The following is a 16,343-nucleotide window of genomic DNA, read 5'->3' as shown; positions in this document are numbered from 1 at the left end:
CTTGCTCTGAAACGATATGAATTCTGAATATTCCAGTAATTTAAATAAATTAACTCATCGGAACTTTTACCGTATTGTTTTATTTTTCAAAATTTAATAGCTACGAAAAATAATTCTATCAACATAACAGCAAGGCTCCGCCGAGAATCGAACTCATAATCTCCTGTTTACAAGACAGGCGCTTTAACCACTAAGCCACGGAGCCCTTGCTTTGAAGCGATATTAATGCTGAATTTTTCAGTAAATTAACTCAATTAACTCGTCGCAACTTTTACCCTATTGTTTGCATATATGCATATATAAATCAACTCTTATTTTTAATTTTTTCAAAATTTGATAGCTACGAGATCTAGTTCATGTAACTTAACAGCAAGGCTCCGACGACAATCGAACTCATGATCTCCTGTTTACGAGACAGGCGCTTTAACCACAACGCCAAGGAGCTCTTGCTCTGATACGATATGAACTCTGAATATTCCAGTAATTTAACTAAATTAACTCATCGGAACTTTTACCCTATTATTTTATTTTTCAAAATTTAATAGCTACGAAAAATAATTCAAGTAACATAACAGCAAGGCTCCGCCGAGAATCGAACTCATAAACTCCTTTTTCCAAGACAGGCGCTTTAACCACTGAGCCACGGAGCCCTTGCTTTGAAGCGATATTAATGCTGAATTTTTCAGTAAATTAACTCAATTAACTCTTCGCAACTTTTACCCTATTTTTTGCATATATGCATATATAAATCAACTATTATTTTTAACTTTTTCAAAATTTGATAGCTACGAAATCTAGTTCAAGTAGCTTAACAGCAAGGCTCCGACGACAATCGAACTCATGATCTCCTGTTTACGAGACAGGCGCTTTAACCACTAAGCCACGGAGCTCTTGCTCTGATACGATATGAATTCTGAATATTCCAGTAATTTAACTAAATTAACTCATCGGAACTTTTACCCTATTGTTTTATTTTTCAAAATTTAATAGCTACGAAAAATAATTCAAGTAACATAACAGCAAGGCTCCGCCGAGAATCGAACTCATGAACTCCTTTTTACAAGACAGGCGCTTTAACCACTGAGCCACGGAGCCCTTGCTTTGAAGCGATATTAATGCTGAATTTTTCAGTAAATTAACTCAATTAACTCGTCGCAACTTTTACCCTATTTTTTGCAAATATGCATATATAAATCAACTATTATTTTTAACTTTTTCCAAATTTGATAGCTACGAAATCTAGTTCAAGTAACTTAACAGCAAGGCTCCGACGACAATCGAACTCATGATCTCCTGTTTACGAGACAGGCGCTTTAACCACTAAGCCACGGAGCTCTTGCTCTGAAACGATATGAATTCTGAATATTCCAGTAATTTAAATAAATTAACTCATCGGAACTTTTACCGTATTGTTTTATTTTTCAAAATTTAATAGCTACGAAAAATAATTCTATCAACATAACAGCAAGGCTCCGCCGAGAATCGAACTCATAATCTCCTGTTTACAAGACAGGCGCTTTAACCACTAAGCCACGGAGCCCTTGCTTTGAAGCGATATTAATGCTGAATTTTTCAGTAAATTAACTCAATTAACTCGTCGCAACTTTTACCCTATTGTTTGCATATATGCATATATAAATCAACTCTTATTTTTAATTTTTTCAAAATTTGATAGCTACGAGATCTAGTTCATGTAACTTAACAGCAAGGCTCCGACGACAATCGAACTCATGATCTCCTGTTTACGAGACAGGCGCTTTAACCACAACGCCAAGGAGCTCTTGCTCTGATACGATATGAACTCTGAATATTCCAGTAATTTAACTAAATTAACTCATCGGAACTTTTACCCTATTATTTTATTTTTCAAAATTTAATAGCTACGAAAAATAATTCAAGTAACATAACAGCAAGGCTCCGCCGAGAATCGAACTCATAAACTCCTTTTTCCAAGACAGGCGCTTTAACCACTGAGCCACGGAGCCCTTGCTTTGAAGCGATATTAATGCTGAATTTTTCAGTAAATTAACTCAATTAACTCTTCGCAACTTTTACCCTATTTTTTGCATATATGCATATATAAATCAACTATTATTTTTAACTTTTTCAAGATTTGATAGCTACGAAATCTAGTTCAAGTAGCTTAACAGCAAGGCTCCGAGGACAATCGAACTCATGATCTCCTGTTTACGAGACAGGCGCTTTAACCACTAAGCCACGGAGATCTTGCTCTGAAACGATATGAATTCTGAATATTCCAGTAATTTAACGAAATTAACTCATCGGAACTTTTACCCTATTGTTTTATTTTTCAAAATTTAATAGCTACGAAAAATAACTCAAGTAACATAACAGCAAGGCACCGACGAGAATCGAACTCATGATCTCCTGTTTACTAGACAGGCGCTTTAACCACTAAGCCACGGAGCCCTTGCTTTGAAGCGATATTAATGCTGAATTTTTCAGTAAATTAACTCAATTAACTCGTCGCAACTTTTACCCTATTGTTTGCATATATGCATATATAAATCAACTATTATTTTTAATTTTTTCAAAATTTGATAGCTACGAAATCTAGTTCATGTAACTTAACAGCAAGGCTCCGACGACAATCGAACTCATGATCTCCTGTTTACGAGACAGGCGCTTTAACCACTAAGCCACGGAGCTCTTGCTCTGAAACGATATGAATTCTGAATATTCCAGTAATTTAAATAAATTAACTCATCGGAACTTTTACCGTATTGTTTTATTTTTCAAAATTTAATAGCTACGGAATATTCCAGTGATTTAAATAAATTAACTCATCGGAACTTTTACCCTATTGTTTTATTTTTCAAAATTTAATAGCTACGAAAAATAATTCAAGTAACATAACAGCAAGGCTCCGACGAGAATCGAACTCATGATCTCCTTTTTACAAGACAGGCGCTTTAACCACTAAGCCACGGAGCCCTTGCTTTGAAGCGATATTAATGCTGAATTTTTCAGTAAATTAACTCAATTAACTCGTCGCAACTTTTACCCTATTGTTTGCATATATGCATATATAAATCAACTATTATTTTTAATTTTTTCAAAATTTGATAGCTACGAAATCTAGTTCATGTAACTTAACAGCAAGGCTCCGACGACAATCGAACTCATGATCTCCTGTTTACGAGACAGGCGCTTTAACCACTAAGCCACGGAGCTCTTGCTCTGAAACGATATGAATTCTGAATATTCCAGTAATTTAACTAAATTAACTCATCGGAACTTTTACCCTATTATTTTAATTTTTCAAAATTTAATAGCTACGGAATCTAGTTCAAGTAACATAACAGAAAGGCTCCGACGAGAATCGAACTCATGATCTCCTGTTTTCAAGACAGGCGCTTTAACCACTAAGCCACGGAGCCCTTCCTTTGAAGCGACATTAATGCTGAATTTTTCAGTAAATTAACTCAATTAACTCGTCGCAACTTTTACCCTATTGTTTGCATATATGCATATATAAATCAACTATTATTTTTAATTTTTTCAAAATTTGATAGCTACGAAATCTAGTTCATGTAACTTAACAGCAAGGCTCCGACGACAATCGAACTCATGATCTCCTGTTTACGAGACAGGCGCTTTAACCACTAAGCCACGGAGATCTTGCTCTGAAACGATATGAATTCTGAATATTGCAGTAATTTAACTAAATTAACTCATCGGAACTTTTACCGTATTCTATTATTTTTCAAAATTTAATAGCTACGAAAAATAATTCAAGTAACATAACAGCAAGGCTCCGACGAGAATCGAACTCATGATCTCCTTTTTACAAGACAGGCGCTTTAACCACTAAGCCACGGAGATCTTGCTCTGAAACGATATGAATTCTGAATATTCCAGTAATTTAACTAAATTAACTCATCGGAACTTTTACCGTATTGTTTTATTTTTCAAAATTTAATAGCTACGAAAAATAATTCAAGTAACATAACAGCAAGGCTCCGACGAGAATCGAACTCATGATCTCCTTTTTACAAGACAGGCGCTTTAACCACTAAGCCACGGAGCCCTTGCTTTGAAGCGATATTAATGCTGAATTTTTCAGTAAATTAACTCAATTAACTCGTCGCAACTTTTACTCTATTGTTTGCATATATGCATATATAAATCAACTATTATTTTTAATTTTTTCAAAATTTGATAGCTACGAAATATAGTTCATGTGACTTAACAGCAAGGCTCCGACGACAATCGAACTCTTGATCTCCTGTTTACGAGACAGGCGCTTTAACCACTAAGCCACGGAGCTCTTGCTCTGAAACGATATGAATTCTGAATATTCCAGTAATTTAACTAAATTAACTCATCGGAACTTTTACCCTATTGTTTTATTTTTCAAAATTTAATAGCTACGAAAAAAATTCAAGTAACATAACAGAAAGGCTCCGACGAGAATCGAACTCATGATCTCCTGTTTACAAGACAGGCGCTTTAACCACTAAGCCACGGAGCCCGTGCTTTGAAGCGATATTAATGCTGAATTTTTCAGTAAATTAACTCAATTAACTCGTCGCAACTTTTACCCTATTGTTTGCATATATGCATATATAAATCAACTATTATTTTTAATTTTTTCAAAATTTGATAGCTACGAAATCTAGTTCATGTGACTTAACAGCAAGGCTCCGACGACAATCGAACTCATGATCTCCTGTTTACAAGACAGGCGCTTTAACCACTAAGCCACGGAGCTCTTGCTCTGAAACGATATGAATTCTGAATATTCCAGTAATTTAACTAAATTAACTAATCGGAACTTTTACCCTATTGTTTTCTTTTTCAAAATTTAATAGCTACGAAAAAAATTCAAGAAACATAACAGCAAGGCTCCGACGAGAATCGAACTCATGATCTCCTGTTTACAAGACAGGCGCTTTAACCACTAAGCCACGGAGCCCGTGCTTTGAAGCGATATTAATGCTGAATTTTTCAGTAAATTAACTCGTCGCAACTTTTACTCTATTGTTTGCATATATGCATATATAAATTAACTATTATTTTTAATTTTTTCAAAATTTGATAGCTACGAAATCTAGTTCATGTGACTTAACAGCAAGGCTCCGACGACAATCGAACTCTTGAGCTCCTGTTTACGAGACAGGCGCTTTAACAACTAAGCCACGGAGATCTTGCTCTGAAACGATGTGAATTCTGAATATTCCAGTAATTTAACTAAATTAACTCATCGGAACTTTTACCCTATTGTTTTATTTTTCAAAATTTAATAGCTACGAAAAAAAATTCAAGTAACATAACAGCAAGGCTCCGACAAGAATCGAACTCATGATCTCCTGGTGACAAGACAGGCGCTTTAACCACTAAGCCACGGAGCCCGTGCTTTGAAGCGATATTAATGTTGAATTTTTCAGTAAATTAACTCAATTAACTCGTCGCAACTTTTACTCTATTGTTTGCATATATGCATATATAAATCAACTATTATTTTTAATTTTTTCAAAATTTGATAGCTACAAAATCTAGTTCATGTGACTTAACAGCAAGGCTCCGACGACAATCGAACTCTTGATCTCCTGTTTACGAGTCAGGCGCTTTAACAACTAAGCCACGGAGATCTTGCTCTGAAACGATATGAATTCTGAATATTCCAGTAATTTAACTAAATTAACTCATCGGAACTTTTACCCTATTGTTTTATTTTTCAAAATTTAACAGCTACGAAAAATAATTCAAGTAACATAACAGCAAGGCTCCGACGAGAATCGAACTCATGATCTCCTGTTTACAAGACAGGCGCTTTAACCACTAAGCCACGGAGCCCGTGCTTTGAAGCGATATTAATGCTGAATTTTTCAGTAAATTAACTCAATTAACTCTTCGCAACTTTTACTCTATTGTTTGCATATATGCATATATAAATCAACTATTATTTTTAATTTTTTCAAAATTTGATAGCTACGAAATCTAGTTCATGTAACTTAACAGCAAGGCTCCGACGACAATCGAACTCATGATCTCCTGTTTACGAGACAGGCGCTTTAACCACTAAGCCACGGAGCTCTTGCTCTGAAACGATATGAATTCTGAATATTCCAGTAATTTAACTAAATTAACTCATCGGAACTTTTACCCTATTGTTTTATTTTTCAAAGTTTAATAGTTACGAAAAATAATTCAAGTAACATAACAGCAAGGCTCCGACGAGAATCGAACTCATGATCTCCTGTTTACAAGACAGGCGCCTTAACCACTAAGCCACGGAGATCTTGCTCTGAAACGATATGAATTCTGAATATTCCAGTTATTTAACTAAATTTACTCATCGGAACTTTTACCCTATTGTTTTATTTTTCAAAATTTAATAGCTACGAAAAAAAATTCAAGTAACAAAACAGCAAGGCTCCGACGAGAATCGAACTCATGATCTCCTGTTTACCAGACAGGCGCTTTAACCACTAAGCCACGGAGCCCTTGCTTTGAAGCGATATTAATGCTGAATTTTTCAGTAAATTAACTCAATTAACTCGTCGCAACTTTTACCCTATTGTTTGCATATATGCATATATAAATCAACTATTATTTTTAATTTTTTCAAAATTTGATAGCTACGAGATCTAGTTCATGTAACTTAACATCAAGGCTCCGACGACAATCGAACTCATGATCTCCTGTTTACGAGACAGGCGCTTTAACCACTAAGCCACGGAGCCCGCGCTTTGAAGCGATATTAATGCTGAATTTTTCAGTAAATTAACTCAATTAACTCGTCGCAACTTTTACCCTATTGTTTGCATATATGCATATATAAATCAACTATTATTTTTAATTTTTTCAAAATTTGATAGCTACGAAATCTAGTTCATGTGACTTAACAGCAAGGCTCCGACGACAATTAACTCATGATCTCCTGTTTACGAGACAGGCGCTTTAACCACTAAGCCACGGACCTCTTGCACTGAAACGATATGAATTCTGAATATTCGAGTAATTTAACTAAATTAACTCATCGGAACTTTTACCCTATTGTTTTATTTTTCAAAATTTAATAGCTACGAAAAAAAATTCAAGTAACATAACAGCAAGGCTCCGACGAGAATCGAACTCATGATCTCCTGTTTAAAAGACAGGCGCGTTAACCACTAAGCCACGGAGCCCGTGCTTTGAAGGGATATTAATGCTGAAATTTTCAGTAAATTAACTCAATTAACTCGTCGCAACTTTTACCCTATTGTTTGCATATTTGCATATATAAATCAACTATTATTTTTAATTTTTTCAAAATTTGATAGCTACGAAATCTAGTTCAAGTGACTTAACAGCAAGGATCCGACGACAATTGAACTCATGATCTCCTGTTTACGAGACAGGCGCTTTAACCACTAAGCCACGGAGCTCTTGCTCTGAAACGATATGAATTCTGAATATTCCAGTAATTTAACTAAATTAACTCATTGGAACTTTTACCCTATTGTTTTATTTTTCAAAATTTAATAGCTACGAAAAATAATTCAAGTAACATAACTGCAAGGCTCCGACGAGAATCGAACTCATGATCTCCTGTTTACAAGACAGGCGCTTTAACCACTAAGCCACGGAGCCCGTGCTTTGAAGCGATATTAATGCTGAATTTTTCAGTAAATTAACTCAATTAACTCTTCGCAACTTTTACCCTATTGTTTGCATACATAAATCAACTATAATTTTTAATTTTTTCAAAATTTGATAGCTACGAAATCTAGTTCATGTGACTTAACAGCAAGGCTCCGACGACAATTGAACTCATGATCTACTGTTTACGAGACAGGCGCTTTAACCACTAAGCCAAGGAGATCTTGCTCTGAAACGATATGAATTCTGAATATTCCAGTAATTTAACTAAATTAACTCTCGGAACTTTAACCCTATTGTTTTATTTTTCAAAATTTAATAGCTACGAAAAATAATTCATGTAACATAACAGCAAGGCTCCGACGAAAATCGAACTCATGATCTCCTGTTTACAAGACAGGCGCTTTAACCACTAAGCCACGGAGCTCTTGCTCTGAAACGATATGAATTCAGAATATTCCAGTAATTTAACTAAATTAACTCATCGGAACTTTTACCCTATTGTTTTATTTTTCAAAATTTAATAGCTACGAAAAATAATTCAAGTAACATAACAGCAAGGCTCCGACGAGAATCGAACTCATGATCTCCTGTTTACAAGACAGGCGCTTTAACCACTAAGCCACGGAGCTCTTGCTCTGAAACGATATGAATTCTGAATATTCCAGTAATTTAACTAAATTAACTCATCGGAACTTTTACCCTATTGTTTTATTTTTCAAAATTAAATAGCTACGAAAAAAAATTCAAGTAACATAACAGCAAGGCTCCGACGACAATCGAACTCATGATCTCCTGTTTACAAGACAGGCGCTTTAACCACTAAGCCACGGAGCCCTTGCTTTGAAGCGATATTAATGCTGAATTTTTCAGTAAATTAACTCAATTAACTCGTCGCAACTTTTACCCTATTGTTTGCATATTTGCATATATAAATCAACTATTATTTTTAATTTTTTCAAAATTTGATAGCTACGAAATCTAGTTCATGTGACTTAACAGCAAGGCTCCGACGACAATTGAACTCATGATCTCCTGCTTACGAGACAGGCGCTTTAACCACTAAGCCACGGAGATCTTGCTCTGAAACGATATGAATTCTGAATATTCCAGTAATTTAACTAAATTTACTCATCGGAACTTTTACCCTATTGTTTAATTTTTCAAAATTTAATATCTACGAAAAATAATTCAAGTAACATAACAGCAAGGCTCCGACGAGAATCGAACTCATAATCTCCTTTTTACAAGACAGGCGCTTTAACCACTAAGCCACGGAGCCCTTGCTTTGAAGCGATATTAATGCTGAATTTTTCAGTAAATTAACTCAATTAACTCGTCGCAACTTTTACCCTATTGTTTGCATATATGCATATATAAATCAACTATTATTTTTAATTTTTTCAAAATTTGATAGCTACGAAATCTAGTTCATGAAACTTAACAGCAAGGCTCCGACGACAATCGAACTCATGGTCTCCTGTTTACGAGACAGGCGCTTTAACCACAAAGCCACGGAGCTCTTGCTCTGAAACGATATGAATTCTGAATATTCCAGTAATTTAACTAAATTAACTCATCGGAACTTTTACCCTTTGTTTTATTTTTCAAAATTTAATAGCTACGAAAAATAATTCAAGTAACATAACAGCAAGGCTCCGACGAGAATCGAACTCATGATCTCCTGTTTACAAGACAGGCGCTTTAACCACTAATCCACGGAGCTCTTGCTCTGAAACGATATGAATTCTGAATATTCCAGTAATTTAACTAAATTAACTCATCGGAACTTTTACCCTATTGTTTTATTTTTCAAAATTTAATAGCTACGAAAAATAATTCAAGTAACATAACAGCAAGGCTCCGACGAGAATCGAACTCATGATCTCCTGTTTACAAGACAGGCGCTTTAACCACTAAGCCACGGAGCTCTTGCTCTGAAACGATATGAATTCTGAATATTCCAGTAATTTAACTAAATTAACTCATCGGAACTTTTACCCTATTGTTTTATTTTTCAAAATTAAATAGCTACGAAAAAAAATTCAAGTAACATAACAGCAAGGCTCCGACGACAATCGAACTCATGATCTCCTGTTTACAAGACAGGCGCTTTAACCACTAAGCCACGGAGCCCTTGCTTTGAAGCGATATTAATGCTGAATTTTTCAGTAAATTAACTCAATTAACTCGTCGCAACTTTTACCCTATTGTTTGCATATTTGCATATATAAATCAACTATTATTTTTAATTTTTTCAAAATTTGATAGCTACGAAATCTAGTTCATGTGACTTAACAGCAAGGCTCCGACGACAATTGAACTCATGATCTCCTGCTTACGAGACAGGCGCTTTAACCACTAAGCCACGGAGATCTTGCTCTGAAACGATATGAATTCTGAATATTCCAGTAATTTAACTAAATTTACTCATCGGAACTTTTACCCTATTGTTTAATTTTTCAAAATTTAATATCTACGAAAAATAATTCAAGTAACATAACAGCAAGGCTCCGACGAGAATCGAACTCATAATCTCCTTTTTACAAGACAGGCGCTTTAACCACTAAGCCACGGAGCCCTTGCTTTGAAGCGATATTAATGCTGAATTTTTCAGTAAATTAACTCAATTAACTCGTCGCAACTTTTACCCTATTGTTTGCATATATGCATATATAAATCAACTATTATTTTTAATTTTTTCAAAATTTGATAGCTACGAAATCTAGTTCATGAAACTTAACAGCAAGGCTCCGACGACAATCGAACTCATGGTCTCCTGTTTACGAGACAGGCGCTTTAACCACAAAGCCACGGAGCTCTTGCTCTGAAACGATATGAATTCTGAATATTCCAGTAATTTAACTAAATTAACTCATCGGAACTTTTACCCTTTGTTTTATTTTTCAAAATTTAATAGCTACGAAAAATAATTCAAGTAACATAACAGCAAGGCTCCGACGAGAATCGAACTCATGATCTCCTGTTTACAAGACAGGCGCTTTAACCACTAATCCACGGAGCTCTTGCTCTGAAACGATATGAATTCTGAATTTTCCAGTAATTTAACTAAATTAACTCATCGGAACTTTTACCCTATTGTTTTATTTTTCAAAATTTAATAGCTACGAAAAAAATTCAAGTAACATAACAGCAAGGCTCCGACGAGAATCGAACTCATGACCTCCTTTTTACAAGACAGGCGCTTTAACCACAAAGCCACGGAGCTCTTGCTCTGAAACGATATGAATTCTGAATATTCCAGTAATTTAACTAAATTAACTCTCGGAACTTTAACCCTATTGTTTTATTTTTCAAAATTTAATAGCTACGAAAAATAATTCATGTAACATAACAGCAAGGCTCCGACGAGAATCGAACTCATGATCTCCTGTTTACAAGACAGACGCTTTAACCACTAAGCCACGGAGCTCTTGCTCTGAATCGATATGAATTCAGAATATTCCAGTAATTTAACTAAATTAACTCATCGGAACTTTTACCCTATTGTTTTATTTTTCAAAATTTAATAGCTACGAAAAATAATTCAAGTAACATAACAGCAAGGCTCCGACGAGAATCGAACTCATGATCTCCTGTTTACAAGACAGGCGCTTTAACCACTAAGCCACGGAGCCCGTGCTTTGAAGCGATATTAATGCTGAATTTTTCAGTAAATTAACTCAATTAACTCTTCGCAACTTTTACCCTATTGTTTGCATATATGCATATATAAATCAACTATTATTTTTAATTTTTTCAAAATTTGATAGCTATGAAATCTAGTTCATGTAACTTAACAGCAAGGCTCCGACGACAATCGAACTCATGATCTCATGTTTACGAGACAGGCGCTTTAACCACTAAGCCACGGAGCTCTTGCTCTGAAACGATATGAATTCTGAATATTCCAGTATTTTAACTAAATTAACTCATCGAAACTTTTACCCTATTGTTTTATTTTTCAAAATTTAATAGCTACGAAAAATAATTCAAGTAACATAACAGCAAGGCTCCGTCGAGAATCGAACTCATGATCTCCTGTTTACAAGACAGGCGCTTTAACCACTAAGCCACGGAGCCCGTGCTTTGAAGCGATATTAATGCTGAATTTTTCATTAAATTAACTCATCGCAACTTTTACCCTATTGTTTGCATATTTGCATATATAAATCAACTATTATTTTTAATTTTTTCAAAATTTGATAGCTACGAAATCTAGTTCATGTGACTTAACAGCAAGGCTCCGACGACAATTGAACTCATGATCTCCTGTTTACGAGACAGGCGCTTTAACCACTAAGCCACGGAGCTCTTGCTCTGAAACGATATGAATTCTGAATATTCCAGTAATTTAACTAAATTAACTCATCGGAACTTTTACCCTATTGTTTTATTTTTCAAAGTTTAATAGCTACGAAAAATAATTCAAGTAACATAACAGCAAGGCTCCGACGAGAATCGAACTCATGATCTCCTGTTTACAAGACAGGCGCCTTAACCACTAATCCACGGAGCTCTTGCTCTGAAACGATATGAATTCTGAATATTCCAGTTATTTAACTAAATTTACTCATTGGAACTTTTACCCTATTGTTTTATTTTTCAAAATTTAATAGCTACGAAAAATAATTCAAGTAACATAACAGCAAGGCTCCGACGAGAATCGAACTCATGATCTCCTGTTTACAAGACAGGCGCTTTAACCACTAAGCCACGGAGCCCGTGCTTTGAAGCGATATTAATGCTGAATTTTTCATTAAATTAACTCATCGCAACTTTTACCCTATTGTTTGCATATTTGCATATATAAATCAATTATTATTTTTAATTTTTTCAAAATTTGATAGCTACGAAATCTAGTTCATGTGACTTAACAGCAAGGCTCCGACGACAATTGAACTCATGATCTCCTGTTTACGAGACAGGCGCTTTAACCACTAAGCCACGGAGCTCTTGCTCTGAAACGATATGAATTCTGAATATTCCAGTAATTTAACTAAATTAACTCATCGGAACTTTTACCCTATTGTTTTATTTTTCAAAGTTTAATAGCTACGAAAAATAATTCAAGTAACATAACAGCAAGGCTCCGACGAGAATCGAACTCATGATCTCCTGTTTACAAGACAGGCGCCTTAACCACTAATCCACGGAGCTCTTGCTCTGAAACGATATGAATTCTGAATATTCCAGTTATTTAACTAAATTTACTCATCGGAACTTTTACCCTATTGTTTTATTTTTCAAAATTTAATAGCTACGAAAAAAAATTCAAGTAACAAAACAGCAAGGCTCCGACGAGAATCGAACTCATGATCTCCTGTTTACCAGACAGGCGCTTTAACCACTAAGCCACGGAGCCCTTGCTTTGAAGCGATATTAATGCTGAATTTTTCAGTAAATTAACTCAATTAACTCGTAGCAACTTTTACCCTATTGTTTGCATATTTGCATATATAAATCAACTATTATTTTTAATTTTTTCAAAATTTGATAGCTACGAAATCTAGTTCATGTGACTTAACAGCAAGGCTCCGACGACAATTGAACTCATGATCTCCTGTTTACGAGACAGGCGCTTTAACCACTAAGCCACGGAGCTCTTGCTCTGAAACGATATGAATTCTGAATATTCCAGTAATTTAACTAAATTAACTCATTGGAACTTTTACCCTATTGTTTTATTTTTCAAAATTTAATAGCTACGAAAAATAATTCAAGTAACATAACAGCAAGGCTCCGACGAGAATCGAACTCATGATCTCCTGTTTACAAGACAGGCGCTTTAACCACTAAGCCACGGAGCCCGTGCTTTGAAGCGATATTAATGCTGAATTTTTCAGTAAATTAACTCAATTAACTCTTCGCAACTTTTACCCTATTGTTTGCATACATAAATCAACTATAATTTTTAATTTTTTCAAAATTTGATAGCTACGAAATCTAGTTCATGTGACTTAACAGCAAGGCTCCGACGACAATTGAACTCATGATCTACTGTTTACGAGACAGGCGCTTTAACCATTAAGCCAAGGAGATCTTGCTCTGAAACGATATGAATTCTGAATATTCCAGTAATTTAACTAAATTAACTCATCGGAACTTTTACCCTATTTTTTTATTTTTCAAAATTTAATATCTACGAAAAATAATTCAAGTAACATAACAGCAAGGCTCCGACGAGAATCGAACTCATGATCTCCTTTTTACAAGACAGGCGCTTTAACCACAAAGCCACGGAGCTCTTGCTCTGAAACGATATGAATTCTGAATATTCCAGTAATTTAACTAAATTAACTCTCGGAACTTTAACCCTATTGTTTTATTTTTCAAAATTTAATAGCTACGAAAAATAATTCATGTAACATAACAGCAAGGCTCCGACGAGAATCGAACTCATGATCTCCTGTTTACAAGACAGGCGCTTTAACCACTAAGCCACGGAGCTCTTGCTTTGAAACGATATGAATTCAGAATATTCCAGTAATTTAACTAAATTAACTCATCGGAACTTTTACCCTATTGTTTTATTTTTCAAAATTTAATAGCTACGAAAAATAATTCAAGTAACATAACAGCAAGGCTCCGACGAGAATCGAACTCATGATCTCCTGTTTACAAGACAGGCGCTTTAACCACTAAGCCACGGAGCCCGTGCTTTGAAGCGATATTAATGCTGAATTTTTCAGTAAATTAACTCAATTAACTCGTCGCAACTTTTACCATATTGTTTGCATATATGCATATATAAATCAACTATTATTTTTAATTTTTTCAAAATTTGATAGCTATGAAATCTAGTTCATGTAACTTAACAGCAAGGCTCCGACGACAATCGAACTCATGATCTCATGTTTACGAGACAAGCGCTTTAACCACTAAGCCACGGAGCTCTTGCTCTGAAACGATATGAATTCTGAATATTCCAGTAATTTAACTAAATTAACTCATTGGAACTTTTACCCTATTGTTTTATTTTTCAAAATTTAATAGCTACGAAAAATAATTCAAGTAACATAACAGCAGGGCTCCGACGAGAATCGAACTCATGATCTCCTGTTTACAAAACAGGCGCTTTAACCACTAAGCCACGGAGCTCTTGCTCTGAAACGATATGAATTATGAATATTCCAGTAATTTAACTAAATTAACTCATCGGAACTTTTACCCTATTGTTTTATTTTTCAAAATTTAATAGCTACGAAAAAAAATTCAAGTAACATAACAGCAAGGCTCCGACGAGAATCGAACTCATGATCTCCTGTTTACCAGACAGGCGCTTTAACCACTAAGCCACGGAGCCCTTGCTTTGAAGCGATATTAATGCTGAATTTTTCAGTAAATTAACTCAATTAACTCGCCGCAACTTTTACCCTATTGTTTGCATATTTGCATATATAAATCAACTATTATTTTTAATTTTTTCAAAATTTGATAGCTACGAAATCTAGTTCATGTGACTTAACAGCAAGGCTCCGACGACAATTGAACTCATGATCTCCTGTTTACGAGACAGGCGCTTTAACCACTAAGCCACGGAGATTTTGCTCTGAAACGATATGAATTCTGAATATTCCAGTAATTTAACTAAATTAACTCATTGGAACTTTTACCCTATTGTTTTATTTTTCAAAATTTAATAGCTACTAAAAATAATTCAAGTAACATAACAGCAAGGCTCCGACGAGAATCGAACTCATGATCTCCTGTTTACAAGACAGGCGCTTTAACCACTAAGCCACGGAGCCCGTGCTTTGAAGCGATATTAATGCTGAATTTTTCAGTAAATTAACTCAATTAACTCTTCGCAACTTTTACCCTATTGTTTGCATACATAAATCAACTATAATTTTTAATTTTTTCAAAATTTGATAGCTACGAAATCTAGTTCATGTGACTTAACAGCAAGGCTCCGACGACAATTGAACTCATGATCTACTGTTTACGAGACAGGCGCTTTAACCACTAAGCCAAGGAGATCTTGCTCTGAAACGATATGAATTCTGAATATTCCAGTAATTTAACTAAATTAACTCATCGGAACTTTTACCCTATTTTTTTATTTTTCAAAATTTAATATCTACGAAAAATAATTCAAGTAACATAACAGCAAGGCTCCGACGAGAATCGAACTCATGATCTCCTTTTTACAAGACAGGCGCTTTAACCACAAAGCCACGGAGCTCTTGCTCTGAAACGATATGAATTCTGAATATTCCAGTAATTTAACTAAATTAACTCTCGGAACTTTAACCCTATTGTTTTATTTTTCAAAATTTAATAGCTACGAAAAATAATTCATGTAACATAACAGCAAGGCTCCGACGAGAATCGAACTCATGATCTCCTGTTTACAAGACAGGCGCTTTAACCACTAAGCCACGGAGCTCTTGCTCTGAAACGATATGAATTCAGAATATTCCAGTAATTTAACTAAATTAACTCATCGGAACTTTTACCCTATTGTTTTATTTTTCAAAATTTAATAGCTACGAAAAATAATTCAAGTAACATAACAGCAAGGCTCCGACGAGAATCGAACTCATGATCTCCTGTTTACAAGACAGGCGCTTTAACCACTAAGCCACGGAGCCCGTGCTTTGAAGCGATATTAATGCTGAATTTTTCAGTAAATTAACTCAATTAACTCGTCGCAACTTTTGCCATATTGTTTGCATATATGCATATATAAATCAACTATTATTTTTAATTTTTTCAAAATTTGATAGCTA

General features: G+C 34.8%; 45 non-coding genes across 45 annotated transcripts; all 45 read right to left on the bottom strand.

The window, feature by feature from the left end:
* Nucleotides 1–132: 132 nt before the first annotated feature.
* TRNAT-UGU (transfer RNA threonine (anticodon UGU)) lies at nucleotides 133–205 on the bottom strand. Its single transcript has one exon. It is a non-coding gene; the product is annotated as a tRNA-Thr (tRNA).
* Nucleotides 206–817: 612 nt separating this feature from the next.
* TRNAT-CGU (transfer RNA threonine (anticodon CGU)) lies at nucleotides 818–890 on the bottom strand. Its single transcript has one exon. It is a non-coding gene; the product is annotated as a tRNA-Thr (tRNA).
* A 372-nt stretch (nucleotides 891–1,262) lies between these two features.
* Nucleotides 1,263–1,335, bottom strand: TRNAT-CGU (transfer RNA threonine (anticodon CGU)). Its single transcript has one exon. It is a non-coding gene; the product is annotated as a tRNA-Thr (tRNA).
* A 132-nt stretch (nucleotides 1,336–1,467) lies between these two features.
* On the bottom strand, nucleotides 1,468–1,540 carry TRNAT-UGU (transfer RNA threonine (anticodon UGU)). The gene has a single exon. It is a non-coding gene; the product is annotated as a tRNA-Thr (tRNA).
* Nucleotides 1,541–2,357: 817 nt separating this feature from the next.
* On the bottom strand, nucleotides 2,358–2,430 carry TRNAT-AGU (transfer RNA threonine (anticodon AGU)). Its single transcript has one exon. It is a non-coding gene; the product is annotated as a tRNA-Thr (tRNA).
* A 167-nt stretch (nucleotides 2,431–2,597) lies between these two features.
* Nucleotides 2,598–2,670, bottom strand: TRNAT-CGU (transfer RNA threonine (anticodon CGU)). Its single transcript has one exon. It is a non-coding gene; the product is annotated as a tRNA-Thr (tRNA).
* A 212-nt stretch (nucleotides 2,671–2,882) lies between these two features.
* TRNAT-UGU (transfer RNA threonine (anticodon UGU)) lies at nucleotides 2,883–2,955 on the bottom strand. The gene has a single exon. It is a non-coding gene; the product is annotated as a tRNA-Thr (tRNA).
* Nucleotides 2,956–3,122: 167 nt separating this feature from the next.
* Nucleotides 3,123–3,195, bottom strand: TRNAT-CGU (transfer RNA threonine (anticodon CGU)). The gene has a single exon. It is a non-coding gene; the product is annotated as a tRNA-Thr (tRNA).
* A 133-nt stretch (nucleotides 3,196–3,328) lies between these two features.
* On the bottom strand, nucleotides 3,329–3,401 carry TRNAS-UGA (transfer RNA serine (anticodon UGA)). The gene has a single exon. It is a non-coding gene; the product is annotated as a tRNA-Ser (tRNA).
* A 577-nt stretch (nucleotides 3,402–3,978) lies between these two features.
* TRNAT-UGU (transfer RNA threonine (anticodon UGU)) lies at nucleotides 3,979–4,051 on the bottom strand. Its single transcript has one exon. It is a non-coding gene; the product is annotated as a tRNA-Thr (tRNA).
* Nucleotides 4,052–4,218: 167 nt separating this feature from the next.
* On the bottom strand, nucleotides 4,219–4,291 carry TRNAT-CGU (transfer RNA threonine (anticodon CGU)). The gene has a single exon. It is a non-coding gene; the product is annotated as a tRNA-Thr (tRNA).
* A 131-nt stretch (nucleotides 4,292–4,422) lies between these two features.
* Nucleotides 4,423–4,495, bottom strand: TRNAT-UGU (transfer RNA threonine (anticodon UGU)). Its single transcript has one exon. It is a non-coding gene; the product is annotated as a tRNA-Thr (tRNA).
* Nucleotides 4,496–4,662: 167 nt separating this feature from the next.
* On the bottom strand, nucleotides 4,663–4,735 carry TRNAT-UGU (transfer RNA threonine (anticodon UGU)). The gene has a single exon. It is a non-coding gene; the product is annotated as a tRNA-Thr (tRNA).
* Nucleotides 4,736–4,866: 131 nt separating this feature from the next.
* TRNAT-UGU (transfer RNA threonine (anticodon UGU)) lies at nucleotides 4,867–4,939 on the bottom strand. Its single transcript has one exon. It is a non-coding gene; the product is annotated as a tRNA-Thr (tRNA).
* An 808-nt stretch (nucleotides 4,940–5,747) lies between these two features.
* TRNAT-UGU (transfer RNA threonine (anticodon UGU)) lies at nucleotides 5,748–5,820 on the bottom strand. The gene has a single exon. It is a non-coding gene; the product is annotated as a tRNA-Thr (tRNA).
* A 167-nt stretch (nucleotides 5,821–5,987) lies between these two features.
* TRNAT-CGU (transfer RNA threonine (anticodon CGU)) lies at nucleotides 5,988–6,060 on the bottom strand. Its single transcript has one exon. It is a non-coding gene; the product is annotated as a tRNA-Thr (tRNA).
* Nucleotides 6,061–6,397: 337 nt separating this feature from the next.
* Nucleotides 6,398–6,470, bottom strand: TRNAT-GGU (transfer RNA threonine (anticodon GGU)). Its single transcript has one exon. It is a non-coding gene; the product is annotated as a tRNA-Thr (tRNA).
* Nucleotides 6,471–6,637: 167 nt separating this feature from the next.
* TRNAT-CGU (transfer RNA threonine (anticodon CGU)) lies at nucleotides 6,638–6,710 on the bottom strand. The gene has a single exon. It is a non-coding gene; the product is annotated as a tRNA-Thr (tRNA).
* An 816-nt stretch (nucleotides 6,711–7,526) lies between these two features.
* Nucleotides 7,527–7,599, bottom strand: TRNAT-UGU (transfer RNA threonine (anticodon UGU)). The gene has a single exon. It is a non-coding gene; the product is annotated as a tRNA-Thr (tRNA).
* Nucleotides 7,600–7,962: 363 nt separating this feature from the next.
* On the bottom strand, nucleotides 7,963–8,035 carry TRNAT-UGU (transfer RNA threonine (anticodon UGU)). The gene has a single exon. It is a non-coding gene; the product is annotated as a tRNA-Thr (tRNA).
* Nucleotides 8,036–8,167: 132 nt separating this feature from the next.
* On the bottom strand, nucleotides 8,168–8,240 carry TRNAT-UGU (transfer RNA threonine (anticodon UGU)). The gene has a single exon. It is a non-coding gene; the product is annotated as a tRNA-Thr (tRNA).
* Nucleotides 8,241–8,372: 132 nt separating this feature from the next.
* TRNAT-UGU (transfer RNA threonine (anticodon UGU)) lies at nucleotides 8,373–8,445 on the bottom strand. The gene has a single exon. It is a non-coding gene; the product is annotated as a tRNA-Thr (tRNA).
* A 372-nt stretch (nucleotides 8,446–8,817) lies between these two features.
* TRNAT-UGU (transfer RNA threonine (anticodon UGU)) lies at nucleotides 8,818–8,890 on the bottom strand. The gene has a single exon. It is a non-coding gene; the product is annotated as a tRNA-Thr (tRNA).
* Nucleotides 8,891–9,261: 371 nt separating this feature from the next.
* TRNAT-UGU (transfer RNA threonine (anticodon UGU)) lies at nucleotides 9,262–9,334 on the bottom strand. The gene has a single exon. It is a non-coding gene; the product is annotated as a tRNA-Thr (tRNA).
* Nucleotides 9,335–9,466: 132 nt separating this feature from the next.
* TRNAT-UGU (transfer RNA threonine (anticodon UGU)) lies at nucleotides 9,467–9,539 on the bottom strand. The gene has a single exon. It is a non-coding gene; the product is annotated as a tRNA-Thr (tRNA).
* Nucleotides 9,540–9,671: 132 nt separating this feature from the next.
* Nucleotides 9,672–9,744, bottom strand: TRNAT-UGU (transfer RNA threonine (anticodon UGU)). Its single transcript has one exon. It is a non-coding gene; the product is annotated as a tRNA-Thr (tRNA).
* Nucleotides 9,745–10,116: 372 nt separating this feature from the next.
* TRNAT-UGU (transfer RNA threonine (anticodon UGU)) lies at nucleotides 10,117–10,189 on the bottom strand. The gene has a single exon. It is a non-coding gene; the product is annotated as a tRNA-Thr (tRNA).
* Nucleotides 10,190–10,560: 371 nt separating this feature from the next.
* Nucleotides 10,561–10,633, bottom strand: TRNAT-UGU (transfer RNA threonine (anticodon UGU)). The gene has a single exon. It is a non-coding gene; the product is annotated as a tRNA-Thr (tRNA).
* A 335-nt stretch (nucleotides 10,634–10,968) lies between these two features.
* Nucleotides 10,969–11,041, bottom strand: TRNAT-UGU (transfer RNA threonine (anticodon UGU)). The gene has a single exon. It is a non-coding gene; the product is annotated as a tRNA-Thr (tRNA).
* A 132-nt stretch (nucleotides 11,042–11,173) lies between these two features.
* Nucleotides 11,174–11,246, bottom strand: TRNAT-UGU (transfer RNA threonine (anticodon UGU)). Its single transcript has one exon. It is a non-coding gene; the product is annotated as a tRNA-Thr (tRNA).
* A 167-nt stretch (nucleotides 11,247–11,413) lies between these two features.
* Nucleotides 11,414–11,486, bottom strand: TRNAT-CGU (transfer RNA threonine (anticodon CGU)). The gene has a single exon. It is a non-coding gene; the product is annotated as a tRNA-Thr (tRNA).
* Nucleotides 11,487–11,618: 132 nt separating this feature from the next.
* TRNAT-UGU (transfer RNA threonine (anticodon UGU)) lies at nucleotides 11,619–11,691 on the bottom strand. Its single transcript has one exon. It is a non-coding gene; the product is annotated as a tRNA-Thr (tRNA).
* A 158-nt stretch (nucleotides 11,692–11,849) lies between these two features.
* Nucleotides 11,850–11,922, bottom strand: TRNAT-CGU (transfer RNA threonine (anticodon CGU)). The gene has a single exon. It is a non-coding gene; the product is annotated as a tRNA-Thr (tRNA).
* A 337-nt stretch (nucleotides 11,923–12,259) lies between these two features.
* TRNAT-UGU (transfer RNA threonine (anticodon UGU)) lies at nucleotides 12,260–12,332 on the bottom strand. The gene has a single exon. It is a non-coding gene; the product is annotated as a tRNA-Thr (tRNA).
* A 158-nt stretch (nucleotides 12,333–12,490) lies between these two features.
* Nucleotides 12,491–12,563, bottom strand: TRNAT-CGU (transfer RNA threonine (anticodon CGU)). Its single transcript has one exon. It is a non-coding gene; the product is annotated as a tRNA-Thr (tRNA).
* Nucleotides 12,564–12,900: 337 nt separating this feature from the next.
* Nucleotides 12,901–12,973, bottom strand: TRNAT-GGU (transfer RNA threonine (anticodon GGU)). The gene has a single exon. It is a non-coding gene; the product is annotated as a tRNA-Thr (tRNA).
* Nucleotides 12,974–13,140: 167 nt separating this feature from the next.
* On the bottom strand, nucleotides 13,141–13,213 carry TRNAT-CGU (transfer RNA threonine (anticodon CGU)). The gene has a single exon. It is a non-coding gene; the product is annotated as a tRNA-Thr (tRNA).
* Nucleotides 13,214–13,345: 132 nt separating this feature from the next.
* TRNAT-UGU (transfer RNA threonine (anticodon UGU)) lies at nucleotides 13,346–13,418 on the bottom strand. The gene has a single exon. It is a non-coding gene; the product is annotated as a tRNA-Thr (tRNA).
* A 568-nt stretch (nucleotides 13,419–13,986) lies between these two features.
* On the bottom strand, nucleotides 13,987–14,059 carry TRNAT-UGU (transfer RNA threonine (anticodon UGU)). The gene has a single exon. It is a non-coding gene; the product is annotated as a tRNA-Thr (tRNA).
* A 132-nt stretch (nucleotides 14,060–14,191) lies between these two features.
* TRNAT-UGU (transfer RNA threonine (anticodon UGU)) lies at nucleotides 14,192–14,264 on the bottom strand. Its single transcript has one exon. It is a non-coding gene; the product is annotated as a tRNA-Thr (tRNA).
* A 372-nt stretch (nucleotides 14,265–14,636) lies between these two features.
* TRNAT-UGU (transfer RNA threonine (anticodon UGU)) lies at nucleotides 14,637–14,709 on the bottom strand. Its single transcript has one exon. It is a non-coding gene; the product is annotated as a tRNA-Thr (tRNA).
* Nucleotides 14,710–14,841: 132 nt separating this feature from the next.
* On the bottom strand, nucleotides 14,842–14,914 carry TRNAT-GGU (transfer RNA threonine (anticodon GGU)). Its single transcript has one exon. It is a non-coding gene; the product is annotated as a tRNA-Thr (tRNA).
* A 372-nt stretch (nucleotides 14,915–15,286) lies between these two features.
* On the bottom strand, nucleotides 15,287–15,359 carry TRNAT-UGU (transfer RNA threonine (anticodon UGU)). The gene has a single exon. It is a non-coding gene; the product is annotated as a tRNA-Thr (tRNA).
* A 568-nt stretch (nucleotides 15,360–15,927) lies between these two features.
* On the bottom strand, nucleotides 15,928–16,000 carry TRNAT-UGU (transfer RNA threonine (anticodon UGU)). Its single transcript has one exon. It is a non-coding gene; the product is annotated as a tRNA-Thr (tRNA).
* A 132-nt stretch (nucleotides 16,001–16,132) lies between these two features.
* Nucleotides 16,133–16,205, bottom strand: TRNAT-UGU (transfer RNA threonine (anticodon UGU)). The gene has a single exon. It is a non-coding gene; the product is annotated as a tRNA-Thr (tRNA).
* Nucleotides 16,206–16,343: the final 138 nt, after the last annotated feature.

Source organism: Phalangium opilio, unplaced genomic scaffold, assembly GCF_054372755.1.
Source record: "Phalangium opilio isolate 3A_F unplaced genomic scaffold, DU_Popi_V2 ptg000360l_1, whole genome shotgun sequence".
NCBI classification, from domain to species: Eukaryota; Metazoa; Arthropoda; class Arachnida; order Opiliones; family Phalangiidae; genus Phalangium; species Phalangium opilio.
Note: the sequence above shows the minus strand (reverse complement) of the source record. Positions and strands in the feature narration are given on the sequence as shown.